This window comes from Lissotriton vulgaris, chromosome 8, assembly GCF_964263255.1.
Source record: "Lissotriton vulgaris chromosome 8, aLisVul1.2, whole genome shotgun sequence".
Taxonomy (NCBI): domain Eukaryota; kingdom Metazoa; phylum Chordata; class Amphibia; order Caudata; family Salamandridae; genus Lissotriton; species Lissotriton vulgaris.
Genome location: NC_141696.1, coordinates 625,278,980 through 625,294,418, shown reverse-complemented (window position 1 = coordinate 625,294,418; position 15,439 = coordinate 625,278,980). Strand labels below are relative to the sequence as shown.

The window sequence follows — 15,439 nt, the reverse complement described above, 5'->3', positions numbered from 1 at the left end:
AGCGCGTTACTGGCATGGTTGGCCAACCCTACGCGCCAGTCCCAAACGATGACAAATATGCGTAGGGCGGATGGGACCGAGGTGTGCACCCAACCGGAGATTCTTAGTTGCTTCCGGCATTACTACGAAAGTTTATACCGCAGTCGCTCCGCACGTGACCCAGACCGGCTTGACGACTATCTTAGCCCACTGGAACTCCGCACAGTAGGACAGGAAGTGGCGGAAACCCTGGGTTCTGACATCGACTTAGGGGAGATCCGCGGGGCCATCAAACGGATGGCGAGGAACAAGACCCCGGGCCTAGATGGCCTTCCGGTGGAGTTCTATGCAGCTTACGCTGACCTCTTGGCCCCTCGATTACTGGTGGTCTACAGGGAGGCGAAGAGATTGGGTCGTCTCCCTGGCTCGATGTGTGAGGCGTTGGTGGTTCCTCTCCTCAAACCAGGCCGAGACTCGTCTGACCCGGGGTCCTACCGTCCCCTTTCAATGCTGACGGTGGACTACAAAATATTGAGCAGCATCTTGGCCTCGAGGCTGCTGGGACATATGAGTTCCCTAGTGCATGAAGACCAAGCCGGTTTCATCCCACGGCGAAATACGACTATGAACATCCGAAGGTTGTTCCGCTTGCTTGGGGAACCATTCGTGGACGCCCCATCCCCGGTAGTCTTGTCGGTGGACCTGGAGAAGGCTTTTGATAGCCTGGAGTGGGACTACCTATGCACGGTATTACGGAAATTCGGCCTCGGGGAGGGATTTGTCAAATGGACAGCAGTCCTCTACGCTTCCGCTTCGGCCAGGGTTAGATCGGGCCCTTTGATTTCGTCGCGATATCCGGTGGAGCGTGGCACGCGGCAAGGGTGCTCCTTATCCCCGCTTCTTTTTGCACTAGCGGTGGAGCCACTAGCGATACATCTTCGCTCGGGAGCCCACTATACGGGCTTATGGACAGCAGCGGGCCCACATTACGTCTCGCTCTATGCGGACGACCTGTTGCTCTTCCTGGAGGATCCGGTCGACGCATTACGGGGAGCGGAATTAGCGCTAACGGAGTTCGGAGCGGTCTCAGGCCTCCAAGTGAATTGGTCTAAGACCTGCCTCTTCCCGATGCGTAGGGGTACCCCCACCCCTGCGCTAAGTAAGGAGATCAGATGGGAGCCCGACTGCTTCAAATACCTTGGGGTATTTGTGTACCACGACCAACCCGACCTCCTAGATGGAAACATTGCCCGTTGCATACGAGCACTCCGAGGTAGCATGGACTTTTGGGCCACGCTGCCGCTCTCCGTGGCGGGACGCATCGCCCTGCTCAAAATGGTGGCGCTCCCCCGACTATTGTATTACTTTCGGACTTTGCCGATCTGGGTCCCACCAGCTACGTTTCGTCGCTTGCGTTCTATGGTGGTCGGGTTCCTTTGGGGAACGGGCCGGCGGCGGGTGGCCCTCAATACCCTGATGAGGCCGAAAGACGAGGGGGGGCTCGCTGTGCCGGACTTCGAGAAGTATTACCTAGCGGCGCAGCTCCAGACCTACACCCAGGAGATAGCCAGGGAATTCAGAGGCCCGGAGGACGGTAGAGGGACGGGTATGGCCAGGCACGTCCTCTCCTTTATCGCGCTGCGACAGCGCTTAGTTCTACGGGACCTGTCGATGGAGGAGCGGACTGTCCGACTCTGTTGGAATCGGGCTCATAACAGAGGTCGCCTACGGACGCCATATGCGCCTGAAATACCATTGGGGATGCTGACGGCCCTCCCACACGGAGGAGATTGGTCACGACTGGCGGACTGGGAGGATTCCGGTTTACAGCTCGTCGGGGACCTGTACGAGGACGGAGCGCTCCTGTCCTTTCAGGATCTCATTGACCGCTTTGGGATCCCCCGGGGCGACTTTCTGCTGCACTCGGCCATTGTGCGAGCGATCCAGGCGCACTGGCAAAACGGGCTAGAGGAACCTCAATTGTCTCAGGTGTGCCAGTACGTAATGATGTCGGCGGGCACGGTGAAGGCGGTCACTTGCCTCTACGGCAGGTTGATTGCCGAGGGGTTGGTTCCTCTCGCCACACTGAAGTCCCGCTGGGAAGAGGACATTGGTAGGGAGATCCCGGAGACGACCTGGTCCCAGCTGGTGAGACGTGCCTGGAAGGGCACACGTGGCGCCCGTTTCCAACTGGTCCACTATTATGTTCTCCATAGGGCGTACCTGACCCCGGTAAAGATCAGGCGTTATTTTGCCACGGCTTCGGCGGAATGCCCTAGGTGCCCGGCTCAGGAGGCGGACCTCCTACACATGCTATGGGCCTGTCCAGGACTGACGTCCTACTGGCAGGAGGTGGCGGCGACTCTGGAGGAGGTGACGGGGAGGCACTTATCATTCGATGTGGCGGTAGGGCTATTGCACTGGTTCCCCCATACCCCCCGGAATAAAATCACCAGTAAATTTATCGACCTGGGGCTCCTACTTGCTAAGCGAGAGGTGACCAGGAACTGGAAGGCACGAGCTGGTCCTACAGGCAGCAGATGGCACAGTGAGCTTTTGAAATGGGCGGCGGGTGAGAGCGCGCTGCGGTATCAGTTGGCTTGGAGGCAGGGCAATGAGAAGGCGCAGGAGGCCGCGTTAGAATGGGAAACGCTGGTGCAGGCCCTCAGAGATTATTGTACCCCCAGCGACTCCGAAAGTGAAGAAGCAACTCGACCCGAGTCCTGTTAAACATTAGCATTGACGGCACTATTACCTTCCCCGTGGGTCAAGCAGTGGATCCTATGTTGATGAGCTCCCTGGCGCTGATGGTGGGGGAGGGGGGGAGGGAGGGGTTTCACAGTAACTGGGGATTTTGAGGGGGGGGTTTCTTTTTGGGGTTTGGGGTTTGTTTAGAAAAGCAGATGACGGACAGTGTGTTATCCGGACCGGCTCCAGCATCCTACTGACCCCAGCTGCATTTGCCGCCCAACCCCAGGGATATGGGCTGATTGGCTATATAGCACCGTTATGGGAGGGGGTCGGTGGGCTATATCTTGTATAAGTTGTTTATAATACGATACTGGTCGTTACTGTATTGTTTTACTGATTCCTGCAATAAAAATATATTTAAAAAAAAAAAAAAAAAAAAAAAATCAGGTGTACTATACACGCTTCTGTCTCTGGAAGATGAGTTATTTTTTCCCCTGCATGCCTCAGATGCCAGTCAGATGACGGATCCTTTCTACACTCAGTCTGGGGTTGCACAGTGTTGCGTCATTTCTGGTAGGGGGTGCTGTCCTTCCTGGGGCGGGTACTGGGGTGGGACCTCCCGGACCATCCGCGCCTGACCCTCCTCCACAGTACTGACGATATAGGAGGGAACATCTATAAGAGACACCTTCTTTTCCTGGGGCTCACACTGGCTAAGCGCGACATTGCCCAGCAATGGAAGTCCTCTTCCCCCCCTGGGGTGGCGGCCTGGAAATCCGCATTGAATAAATGCATGTCTGCCGAGGTGGCGATGTTTCAGGCCAGGGGTTTCCCGCAGAAGCACGGGAAAATCTGGGCTGCATGGGCCAAGTATCGGGGTATTGCTCTTTCAATGTCTCACATGCCCACGTATCAAGATATCATAGACAGACTTACCATCACATGAGGTTCCACTCCTACTTGAGGATTGGTTGGCGCGGAGATGTGCTCATATATATTTATGCCTGTTTAGTCTTTCAAGCGGTTTGGATGGTGCAGGGATGGGAGGTGGTGGGTGGTGGGGGCTGTTGGGGTGGGTGTTTTATAGCTTCCCGAAGGATACCCTCGGCAACACCTAACATACGTATGTTCATTGCCTTGTATGAATGTGATTTGTTGGGGGCTCTCCCCCCTTTGGATGAAAAATTCAATAAAATTTGTTCTATAAAAAAAAAATAAGAGGAAAAACAAGAAAAACATAAAACAAGAAAAAAGAATCTGAAGATGGCGACCAAAGGTGGGAGCATCCGGAGGTAGCACGTTGACGTCACGAAGGACACCAAATGGTGGTACGTCAACGCCCACCTGGGCCACGAAAATATAAGAAAGAAAAAAAGACTACAATTCCGGACCCAACCACTAGATCCAGAAAATCTTCAAGCTGCAAAACAACGCGGACAGGTAAGAAACTATACGTTACTAGCCACATTTGACCTTAAAAGATTAAAGGAGGAATTACACAAATCGCCAAGAAGTACTACAGAAGTTCTAAAATGTAGAGTCGAATATAAGTTTGAGAATTTGTCCTGGTATATGCTGTCCACTATTTAAGGTGGGCACCCTGTACCAGTCCAAACAACCCTTATGGTGATTTAAGAGGTAAAAGATAACTTTAGAAAGCTATCCAAATGGTAGTTGTGAGAGCAGCCTTCAGTCTTAGTCTTGAAGGAATGTTAAGCAGCTTGATTTACCAGAATGCAACCTTATTGTATTGGTTAAATGAAAGGAGAACCACACAGTAGTTATAAAAATATATATCTGATAGAGACTACTAGCCGCAAATTCCTTCACGTAGAATTATCGCCAGGTGCGAGACTGGATCCGGAAAACGTTTTTTGCCACAGCATCCCTGCGCGCCGGGGGGACGGCATCACGCGGCTTCTCCCAGGCGTCGCCCACGTACGTGACGTCGGCGAGGTCACATAAGTCCCGCCCTGGCACGCCTACGTCAGTTTTTTCCTTTTCCGCGTGCCACGCGGATCCGGTCTCTGTTCGGGCTATATTTTAGTGGAACAGTGTGCGAATGCCTTCGGGCTTCAAGACTTGCACGTCGTGTGGGCGTCTTATGTCGGCGACGGACCCTCACCTCATCTGCATGTGGTGTTTAGGGGAAGATCACGGCACCACTGATTGTGAGGCATGCCAACAGCTTAAGCCGAAGTCGCGGCGGGAATGCCGGATTGAAACTGCTCTCGGCGCATCTTTCAAGGTCGGCTTTATCCCCTCGATCAGCCTCGGCAGACGGTTTTAGAAGCAGCCGTCGTCTGCGTCCTCATCCCTCTCCGATGTCGCAAGAGCGTCGCTCCCCGGTGGGTAATTGTCGCAGCTTGTTCCCGGCGGCTGGTGTTCGGCCTGCCGGGGGCGTGGGTTTTCCGCAGGTGATGCGGCCCTGTGTGTCGTCCTCTTATCCACCGTTTCCCGTTGAAAGGGCATTGAGAGTTCAGATGGAGACATATTCAGCGGCTTTGCAGGCCTCGCTGGCATTTCCTCTTCCTCCTTTCCCTCTGGGGCCGTCAGCGGATCCCTTGCCTTGCACGGGGCCCTCGGTGGCATCGCCAGCGGCTCCGCCCAGGCGCCGACTGGCTCGGCTCCAGGCTTGGAGGATGTGATGCGGCCCTTCGGGGGTCCCTCCTTCAGACCACGGCGCCTCTACCTTGCCGCAAACTCCCACGGGAGTCCCTGTGGTATCGCAGGAGGTCACCAGGGCTCGGGTCGCATCCCCGAGCCCCGCTCGGCCCTCTGGACAGACGGCTGCCTTGTCCATGGCTGAGCTGATGCCGCCATGGTGCCGACACCTGCGGGACCGGGCGGTGCCACAGGGGTTGATGGACCCTCCTCATCCTGCTCTGGGTCGAGGCTGGACGGGGACCCTTCGTCCTCCTCCAGGCCCCTCTCGTCCATCCACGCAGGCGGCTGCCTCGTCGGAGGTTGAATCGGCCCTGGTGGCGCCACATGGGTCGGCGGGCCTCCTCAATCACATTCTGGGCCGAGGCTGGCAGAGGGCTTCGTGTCATTTCCCTGGTCCGTCTCGTTCTCCAGTATTGAATCTTTCGTAGATTCACATGCTTGTATCTTCCCAGTCGTCATAGTGGGAGTCTCACGGTAACAAAATGACTATAGCAGTATCATAGAGTAAAACACTGCATAGAAAGTCCCATAGGGGACCATAATATTTGGTTGACAAACCTCCTCATTATTTGGACCAAAACTCAGCTGCCAGCCCTGGCATCACACTCCCCAGCAGAGCCATCATACCTCAGATTTCCAACCGCCTTCATGTGATGAGGAGTCTCCCTGAGCTCTGCTCAGTTTAGTTCCTGTGATTTTTTTTTCTCCTTTCTCAACTGAAAGTTTCTTTCTACTGGATTGAGGTATTGTGCTATTTCCTTTACCTACAATGTCTGAAAGCTCTGAAAAGAGGCTTTTCAGGCCCTGCAGATCCTGTGGAAAACATAGACTATACTCTGAGGATCCACATAAGGACTGTTTGTACTATCTCCACCCTAAACATGTCCTTAAAGACTGCAAGCATTGTAGAACCTTCTCTGCTAAAACCTTGAGGGACAGGGAGGCACGTTTATTATTGTGACTTCAAAAGATGAAGGCCACTTCAGATTCGGACTCTGAAGAAAAGGTTGATCCTCAGTCTTCCAAGAAAAGAAAGCCTTCTGCTCCTAAGGAGGAAATAATTACTAAAAAGCAAAAGACCAAAGAAAAAGAGGCTTCTTCATCTTCTTTGCCTCAAACAACATTAAAAAGATCCTCTGTTTCAAGAGAGGTGTCATCTGCTCCTTCTTCCAAGGTTGGTAGTATCTCCAGCTTTGATTCCTGTCAAAACGACGACTACACCGTCGACGACAAGTCCATTGATATAGCAATGGATATGTCTTCGCTTTCTTTTCGACAGATGGCAGCGGCTGTGGCGCTGCGAAGACCAGGATGGCTTAAGGCCACTTCGTTTAGACCAGAAGTCCAAACGAAAATAATTGACATGCCGTTAGACTGAGAAAATCTTTTGGGTTAGCACATAGATGAAGCTCTTCAAGGCATCAAGGCTGACAATGATACAGCACGGGCTCTGGGTTCTCTGCAACAAGGCAGGTTTCAGTCCTTTCGAAGGAGAGGGTCGAGAGGACAGTATACTCAAAGACCAGCATATCAATCTGGCAGATATCAGCCTTACAATGAACAGGGATATCGCCAGTTCTCAAGTGATCAGCAGTTTCGTTCCTCAGGTTCCTTGTATCAACATCAGACAAGAGGAAAGCCATCGGCAATAGGCAAGTCTCAACAGCCTAATAGAAGACAGTGACTTCAGCTCTGCGCCCGCCACTTGTTCAAGCTCCAACATCCATTATCTGACTCTGTTTTACCGAGCATGGAGGTCAATTACAACGGACAACTGGGTTTTGGACATAATTCATCAGGGCCATACCCTGGAATTTATACAGAAGCCTCTAAATCAGCCTCCTATCCTCAGAAAACGACACCTGTCCGCTCTCAAAACAGAACTTTTATCTCTCATACAAAAGGAGGCAATAGAGGAAGTGCCACGTCTTCAATGAGGTTAAGGCTTAATAAAGAAAAAGCTTACAGGGAAATGGAGACAGGTAATGGACCTGAGAAGTTTGAACAAATTCATCAAGAAGATTTCTTTTTGCATGTTATCCCTTCAAGAAATATTACTACTGCTTTGCAGAGGGAACTACTTGGCATCCCAGGACCTCTTAGATGCTTATTTTCATATCCCGATCCACATAAAACACAGAAAATGTCTTCGCTTCATGGTGGCGGGGCGCCACTACCAATTCAAAGTCTTGCCATTCAGTCTGAAATCAGCCCCAAGGGTTTTTACGAAGTGTATGGCGCCAGCTCACTTAAGACTTCAAGGTATCCAAGTCTTCCCCTATCTAGACAACTGGCTCATAAAAGGTGCTTTGCTTCAGGAAACACAGCTCTCTCTACAGCGTTGCATAGATCTCTTCAGTCGTCTCGGTTTGAAAGTCAATAGAGAAAAATTGTGTCTTCTCCCATCTCAATCTCTTCAGTTTCTAGGAGCCATGCTTCTCACAAAAGAAGCGAAAGCTTACCCTTCAGAAGAACGGGTTCAGAAGATAGTAAATCTGGCTTCTCTTCTACAAACAAGAGAGTTCACTTCAGTGAGAATCTACAAGTCATTATTGGGGATGATGTCTTCTTGTATCCCGTTGCTTCCAATTGCAGGCTACATATGAGTCCTCTTCAAGAACTTCTGGACAAACAGTGGATTCAATCTCAAGGATCTTTCGAAGACCGGGTGTCCATCTCTCCTCAGATAAAAAGAGCCTTGTCATGGTGGACAATCGGAAAACACTTCACGAAAGGTCTGCTATTCGAACCTCAGCATCACAGTTATGTAATGATGACAGATGCATCTCTGCAAGGTTGGGGGGCACATCTCCAAGAATTAGAAATTCAAGGTCATTGGTCAGAAAGAGAAACTCATCTTCACATCAACCTACTGGAGTTAAAGACAGTGTTCTTGGGATTACAGGCTTTTCTACCCAGGATCAAAGGTTCCACGGTTCGACTACCATGTTTTACCTACTAAAGCAAGGTGGTACAAGGTCGGAACTTCTCTCAAGACAAGCGCAAGAGATTTGGAGGTGGTTACTTCACCACAACATCTTGCTGCAAGTTCAGCACATTCCGGGAGTGGACAACTCGAGGGCAGATGCTCTCAGCAGGTCTCCAAATGCTTCTCACGAATGGGAATTACATCAAGATCAACTTCTCTAAGTCTTTCGCCTATGGGGAACCCCATCACTGGATCTTTTCGTGACAGTTCGCATCTCAAAATGCAAGCACTTCGCAAGCAGATTCTATCAGAAAGGATCATGGGGCAATGCACTTCAATAAAAGTGCTGGACAGGAATGTTCGTATATGTCTTTCCTCCATTCCCTCAAATTTCAAAAGTGATTCGGAAAATGAAATCGGAGCCGTGCCACTTGATTCTCATAGCTCCAGGATGGCCGAGACAAGCTTGGTTCTCTGAACTCCTCAAGCTGTCAGTGGCACCCAGGATTCAGTTCCCACTCTCACAGAATCTGATTTTCATGAACAAAGGTCAAATTCTCCATCCGAATTTGAAATCGCTCAATTTATCGGCATGAACATGAGTTTCAATCTTTTAATATTTCTCAGGAATGCTGAGAGATTCTCTTCAAATCACAGGCGATCTCTACAAACAAGACCTATACGGCAAAATGGAGCAGGTTTTGTCAATGGTGCGCTTCTCAAAATCTTCATCCCTTTAATATCTCTTCAGAACAAATCCTGCCTTATCTTTTGCATTTGGCTAAAGCAAAACTTTCCCATGCTTCTATAAAGGTACATTTGGCAGCTATCTCAAGATATAGAAGACATCCTAACCGTCCATCTCTATGGTCTCAAAGAGTAATAAAGGAATTTCCCAAGGGACTTTTCAGGACGTTTCCCCCAGTTCACTGCCCAACAGTCTCATGGCAGCTAAACACGGTTCTGGCACAACTCATGAAGTCTCCTTTCGAACCTATACATAAAACGGACTTACAATTTCTCTCATGGAAAACTGCCTTATTTTTAGCTCTCACTTCAGCAAGGAGAGTAAGTGAAATTCAGGCTTTCTCGATTTCTGAACCTTTTCTCCAATTTCATCCTGACAAGGTTATCTTGAGGACAAATCCTAAATCAATTCCTGTGGTTCCCTCCATATTTCATCTCAACGAACCTGTGGTGTTACCTACATTTTTTAAGGATCCTTCGTCGCCTGCGGAGCGATCTCTACATTCTCTAGATGTCAAAAGTTGTCTAAAATTCTACATTGACAGGACGAAGTCATTCAGAAAAACAAACCAGCTTTTTGTAGCATTTTCTGGTCCATTAAAAGGTTTTGCACATTCAAGATCTAGTATTTCTAGATGGATTTCTTCGGCTATCTCTCTTTGCCGTGACAAAGCCGGTAATCCTCTTCAATCCAGAGTACATGCACATTCCACCAGAAAAATGTCAACTTCTACGGCCCTATTTGCAGGAGTGTCACTGCCAGACAATTGGCGAGCAACAACGTGGAAAAATGTGCACACTTTTACTAGACACTATTGTCTAGATACAGCATGGCGAAATGACGCAGCAGTGGGACAAGCAGTTCTACGCCATTTATTTCATTAAGGTATCGTTCAAGATTGTATACATACATATATATATATATATATATATTCGATCAAACAACTTTGCCACCAAAGAAGTTACTCGAGCCCAGGTCCTTTTCAGCGTGCAATTTATTTAAGTACACAGAGTGTCAAACAACACCCGACGCGTTTCGGTGCAGCCGCACCTTGATCACGGGTAACGGTGTTTACTCATGTCACAATTTTAAAGTGAAAAAATTATATAAACATAAACGTAGGACTACTCGTCCTCACAACAGTTTCTCTTACCACTATATGGCAGCCATATTTAAAAGAACTAAATAAGAAATTACAAAAGACTCCAGACAAGCAACAACCAGCCCAAGGAAACCAATTGGGCTCAACTACTGATGCAAACATGGATGCTGATTTGATGGTGGATGGGACAACTCCATCAACAAGCGGTGAATCAACAACCGCAGAGGGAGCAAAAAACAATATTTTAATCGAGTTCTCCTTGCTGGCTCAAGGGAGACAAGGGCTTGCAAGCCCTGGCCCCGGACCTGCAGAGTCCCCAAATCCAGGTCGTGGAAGAGGCGCCAAAGGAGGAAGCAAGAGAGGCGCCAAAAGACAGGGATTGATAGATGCCTTCGTGGGAGTGACAGCAAGAGGCAAGATGGCCAAGAAATGATGGACACCCACACAGTGGTAAATTTATCTAACTTGATTTTAACTTCTGACCAGATTGACGTATTATCTTTGGGTTTGACATTTTGCCCTTCCAGTCATTTTAATTATGTTGATGGAAGAATTGACTTATTCCATTTTGTACGTAAATTGAAATTAAGAAAGTGGTTTCAAAATAAGAGGTCCCTGGGGGTGGCAGCTTCTGACGAGAACACAGGAGTTGCAATTGGTGACGTTAGCCTTTTAAAAACTATGAATTGTCTAGGCACTGACACTGATATAATCCCAGGTACCCTAGAATGTCTATCCAGAGAGGAACTGATGTATGACTGTCCAAGTGGCAGTGGATTTAAAGCTAAATCTAGGTTTCTACCACAAATTCACTGTGACAGTATTGAAGTGTTTGAGAAGGGTGTCATCACTGAGTTCAAGAAAATAAACCAAACACATAAACCCACACATGACAATTTAACTAAAGGACAAAGAAGGGCCATGGTTGACTTGAAAAACAACACCAACATTGTACTAAAAATGTCTGACAAAGGCGGGAATGTTGTGGTATGGCCTATTGAAATGTATCTTGCCGAGGGGAAGAGACAACTTGATGATAAAGATAACTATGCAATAAGCTCTAGATCTGCTTATGAAAGGAATAATCTTGATTACCAAAAACAGTTGCATGAGTGGAAGAGGGATAAACTTTTGTCTGATGACGAATACAAATTTCTTAAGTGTGACCACCCCAAACTTGCAGTATTGTACCTTCTACCCAAGTTACATAAGAACACTGAAATACCCCCAGGGAGACCTATTGTTTCCGCTATGGGCAGTACTTATGAGAACACATCCAAATACATTGACCACTTTTTAAGACCCTATGTGGAACAATTACCATCGTATCTGCAAGATACACGTGACTTCTTGAGAATTATCGACCCCATACGGTGGGAGGATGACATGTGGCTTATGACATTAGATGTCAACAGCCTCTATACATGTATACCCCACAACCTTGGTGTGGAGGCGAACCAACACTTTTTGAAAAAGAGGGATGTGAAATATTTGATGCACACCAAAATGCTGGTGTCAATGATGCGTGCTTGCCTCTCTAGCAATTTTTTCCTATTCAATCATGTTGTCTATTGCCAGGCCCGGGGGACCGCGATGGGAACCTGCTTCGCCCCCAGCTACGCGGGGTTGTACCTGGGCTGGTGGGAGGAGCAGGTGGCCAGTAACATCTTGGCGTTTAACCAGAACGTGGTTCTCTGGGCTCGGTATATAGACGACGTGTTCTGTCTGTGGAAGGGTAGCAAAGATGAAGCTTTGCAATTTGTCAATGAACTAAATCAGAATGATTGCAACCTACAGTTTACCAGCACCATAGATAAGCAATCTATAGAATTTCTGGATGTCTTGGTGTCAGTTCAGGATGGGCGACTCATCAGTAAGCTGTATCGCAAGCCTACACCAGGCAACAGCATACTACATGCGTCAAGCTGTCACCCGAAGAACCTGATCCACAGCATACCTTTTGGGGAACTGTTACGTGCCAAAAGGAATTGCGCAACTAAGACAGATTTTGAAAAGGAAATGAACATCATGAAGGACAGATTCAGGAAACGCGGCTATACGGCCAAAGTGGTCGACCAAGCCTGTAACAAAGTCAGGGATGTAAATAGGAGTGATCTCCTCGTATCCAAACCAATAGGCAACAGTGAGGATGGACCACTTAGATTTATCACGACATACTCAGACCAAACATGGCAGGTCAGAAGGAGTCTGAAAATTTTTTGGCATGTCCTACAGTTAGATGAAACACTCAAAAAGGCTGTTGGTAATCAGCCCTTGATTACCTACAGGAAATGTCCAGCCCTGAGAGATGTGCTTTGCAGCAATATGGTGAAGGAGAGAGAAGACACTAGAAAGATAGAAGGTTTCTTTACCTGTCGCTCTTGCAAAGCCTGCAAGAATAGTGTCAATAGAAAGGAAATAATCTTGTCCAGAAACAGCATACCCTTTAAAATTCTCAAACACCTCACTTGCAAGTCGGACTTTTGTGTTTATGCACTCCAATGTTCATGTCCACTTACGTACATTGGGAGCACTAAACATCCTTGTAAAAAACGTGTGTTAGAACACATGAGGGCTATAACTAACGAGGACAATAATTATCCCATAGCCAAGCATTTCAAGGACTTTCATGAAAAAAGTCTAAATGAACTCAAGTTTTGTGCGTTGGATAGGATCTCACCGTCTGAAAGAGGAGGTGATAGACTCAGGCAACTGCGACAGCTTGAATCAAGGTTCATAATAAAGTACGACACTGTACAACCTCTGGGTTTGAATAAGGACGAGGAGCTAGCTGTCCACTTAATTTAAGAGCCGTTATTACGCACCTACTGCACTGACAATACTCTAGCAAAAAGAATCACTGCATTAATTTAAACATGAATGTGAAGCTGTCTTGGATGTTTTTTGAATATTTTGTATATGTTTTAAAGTCACTATTTCTTTATGTTCGTAGGAGACACACATGTTGCCACACAGGGATGATGTAAAACCACTGGTTGCAGCTGTTTTTTGTTTGGAAGGAATCACAGGACTATATACTTGAAAAATTGTGACTAACCTTGTGAGTTTGAGGACATTACAATGAGACACTCATGCCCACTGGGGCTCAATTCAGCACATTGAAACATTACGCCCACTGGGGCAGAATTGTCACGATACATGTATCAATGCACAGGTACATTAGCCCACTGGGGCTACAACTCGCAAATGCGTGACTTTGTTTCGATTTATTTTGCTTTGGGGCACCCACATGTAACTTATTTACCAAAATGTTACAAGACTTATTGAAAATCTCTTAAAAATGTTCCCAACAAGGTTTATGTATATATATGTGTATACTTTGCCTGTGTCCACCACACATTTAAATATGGCTGCCATATAGTGGTAAGAGAAACTGTTGTGAGGACGAGTAGTCCTATGTTTATGTTTATATAATTTTTTCACTTTAAAATTGTGACATGAGTAAACACCGTTACCCGTGATCAAGGTGCGGCTGCACCGAAACGCGTCGGGTGTTGTTTGACACTCTGTGTACTTAAATAAATTGCATGCTGAAAAGGACCTGGGCTCGAGTAACTTCTTTGGTGGCAAAGTTGTTTGATCGAATTTGTGAGGGTCGCTTCCTCACTCGAGCCCGCCGCCGTGTGTGGCTGGGAGATTGGCGAACATTTGCTGACGAATATATATATATATATATATATATATATATATATATATATTCACAGAAAAAACCATAGGTTTTACACACGTTATAGTTAGGAAGTAGCATTTAAAAAACCTATGAAATTCACTGAAAAAACCATAGGTTTGACACATGTTATAGTTAGCTGGAAATTTTACTGACATAAAACCAATGAAATTCCACGTTATAGTTAGTTGGACTCACTATAACTTGCGCGTGCAATGCACTGCTGATGACGTCACATATTACATCACTCATGACATGGTCAGTGACATCACTCATGACATCACTGATGACACCATCCAGTGAATATGTGTCCTTCTGAAAAATAAATATTAGTGAGTAATGTTTAAATATTTAAATATATATATATTAGTGTTTCACTTTGTGTATAAGTGGCTACATGTGTTGGTAAGTAGCTACATGCGTATGTATATGGTTATTAGATGATTAGCTAACTATAACATGTGTCAAACCTATGGTTTTTTCAGTGAATTTCATAGGTTTTTTAAATGCTACTTCCTAACTATAACGTGTGTAAAACCTATGGTTTTTTCTGTGAATTTCATTGGTTTTTAAAATGCTAATTCAGAAAAATGTCGTGTATGCAACCTATACTTTTGGCAATAAAGTTCTGGCAATATTTTTTTCGAAAACAAGCCGTTTTCTTCACTGTTCAAGTTCCATAGAGACTCCTTGTAAAGCAATACAGAATTCGAAAGTCTGTATCTTGCCTTTTTTTAAACACATTAAAATTTGTCTGTAAATAAAAATAGCCTTACTAAACTTTCGTGCGCGACCCGGTGTGCGCACTCTCGGCAACAGTTGTCAATAAAATGGATATCGCATTTCCTGGCTTTCGTGCGCGACCGAGTGCGCGCACAGGCCTATATATTTCGTGAAAACGTTGCGATTTGAACTTATTGAAATTCTTCATACACCCCTCAAAGAACTTATAGTACGTCAAAGAGACTGTACCTAGACTTCTTTTTTATTCTTATGAAACTTTTCAGTAAATGGAGCCGAATGTCTTTTTAAACTTTCGTGCGTTACCGGATGTACACACCTTGGTATTTTTTTTAGAAATATAAAACGTTTCATACTTTAACAATTGTGCGCTTAAATCCAGCTCAGAAGATATACAAAATCATGATGGTAGTTGGTTCAACCCGGACCGTTTATTAGAGGTAGATCGTCCGACTCCCCCGAAAGACACCCCTAATAAAAAGGACATATATATAAAATGCGGACTAGCCGCTGTATCGTGCTAGCAAACTATAACATATAAATCGTTAGAAAAAACAAAAGGAATCGAGCAAAATCAGTAGGCCACTGATGAGATCTTTTTAAAATAGAAAAATTAGGAACAACCCCTCATGAGAAATATGAAACTAGTGAGAGAAACCGAGCTCGACGCCATGATGGCTGCAAGACAGCTCGGCTCCGCCGTCCACCCCACCCAAAATAACGACAAATATTATAAAGATACACAACACACCAGCAAAGTAACAGGATAAAACGTTGTATTAAATAACTATTTACATGGAACATACTGCAACATGAAAACAACACTTCTAATTGCTTCTTAGTAGTTTCAATTCTGAAATTGAACACCCAGTACATCCAGAGGTCATGTCTGAC

The 15,439-nt window shown here is 46.6% G+C and overlaps 1 protein-coding gene across 1 annotated transcript in view; it reads left to right on the top strand.

Annotated features, from left to right (window-relative positions):
• APOO (apolipoprotein O) overlaps positions 1 to 15,439 on the top strand; it is a 998,307-nt gene that overhangs the window by 596,491 nt on the left and 386,377 nt on the right. The window lies entirely within an intron of this gene.